The sequence below is a fragment of the Oxyura jamaicensis genome, unplaced genomic scaffold, assembly GCF_011077185.1.
Source record: "Oxyura jamaicensis isolate SHBP4307 breed ruddy duck unplaced genomic scaffold, BPBGC_Ojam_1.0 oxyUn_random_OJ71032, whole genome shotgun sequence".
NCBI classification, from domain to species: domain Eukaryota; kingdom Metazoa; phylum Chordata; class Aves; order Anseriformes; family Anatidae; genus Oxyura; species Oxyura jamaicensis.
The window spans coordinates 3466-4910 of NW_023310324.1; the positions used below are offsets into that span (position 1 = coordinate 3466).

General features: G+C 50.5%; 1 long non-coding RNA gene across 1 annotated transcript; it reads right to left on the reverse strand.

Moving 5' to 3' along the window:
* Positions 1-877: 877 nt before the first annotated feature.
* Positions 878-1216, reverse strand: LOC118159565. The gene is made up of 2 exons (XR_004747166.1): positions 1067-1216; positions 878-964 (listed from the first exon to the last, which is right to left on the reverse strand). It is a non-coding gene; the product is annotated as an uncharacterized LOC118159565 (long non-coding RNA).
* Positions 1217-1445: the final 229 nt, after the last annotated feature.

The window sequence follows — 1445 nt, forward strand, 5'->3', positions numbered from 1 at the left end:
TGCCCCCATTGTGGCCAATTTTTGACCCATTTTGGCTCCGAGATGCCTCCATCGTAGCCAAAAAGCCCAAATTTGGCTCCGAGACACCTCCATCATGACTAAAAAGCCCAAATTTGGCTCTAAGACACCTCCATCTTGACCAAAAAGCCTAAATTTGGCTCCGAGATGCCCCCATCATGGCCAAAAAGACCCATTTTGGCTCCGAGATGCCCCCATTGTGGCCAATTCTTGCCCCAGTTTGGCTCCAAGATGCCCCCATCTTGGCCAAAAAGCCCAGATTTGGTTCCAAGACATCTTCATCTTGGCCAAAAAGCCCCAGTTTGGCTCAAAGATGCCCCCATCATGACCAAAAAAGCCCCAATTTGGCTTGGAGACGCTCCAGATCCCATTTTCATCAGGCAGACCCCGTTTTCACCGATCTTCTCCCCCCAAAAAAAACGCCTTCCCCAGAGCTTCCTCCTGCTCCCAACATCACGGTGACGCCGGAGAAGAGGGAGTACCTCATCGGGGACACGGTCTCCATCCGGTGCGCGGCGCCGCGGTCCCGGAACAAGGTGCAGGGCTTCCAGTTCTCCAGGACGGGCGGCTGGCTGGACGTGAGGACCACGTGGAGGACCTGGACCTACACCTTCAACGTCACCGGCCCCAAGGACGGCGGCTCCCACACCTGCACCTACACCGTCTACGACCGGTACCGCCGAGGGGTGCGCTCGCGGGAGAGCGCAGCCGTCGAAATCAACGTTAGAGGTGGGTGGCTGGAGTTGGCCGTTTCGTCCCCAAATTTAGCTCTGGGGTGCCTGAAAACCCCAATTTTCTGTCTTCAGTTCCACGCTGGGGTCCATCGAGATCTTTCTTTCAAACTCAAATGAGCGGTTTCCTCCTCAAAATGAATTCTGGGACGTTGAAAACCCAAATTCACCATCTTTAATTCCATGTTGAGGTCCATCAAGATGTTCCTCCTCACCTCAAATTGGCGTTTTCCTCCTCAGATTTGATTCTGGGATGTTCCAAACCCAAGTTTTCCATCCTCAGCTCCATTTTGAGGTCCCTCAATGTTTCTCCTCACCTCAAATTGCCATTTTCCTCCTCAAATTTAATTCTGGGACGTCCCAAACCCAAAATTTCCATCCTCAATTCCCCGCTGAGGTCCATCAAGATGTTTCTCCAAACCTTAAATTTGCGGTTTTCTTTCCAAATTTAATTCTGGGACGTCCCAAACCCATATTTTCCATCCTCAATTCCCCGTTTAGGTCCATCAAGATGTTCCCCCTAACCTCAGATTGCCATTTTCCTCCTCAAATTTAATTCTGGGATGTTCCAAACCCAAATTTCCCCCTCTCAATTCCACACTGAGGTCCATCAAGATGTTCCTCCTAACCTTAAATTTGCAGTTTTCTTCCCAAATTTAATTCTGGGACGTCCCAAACCCAAATTTTCCATCCTCA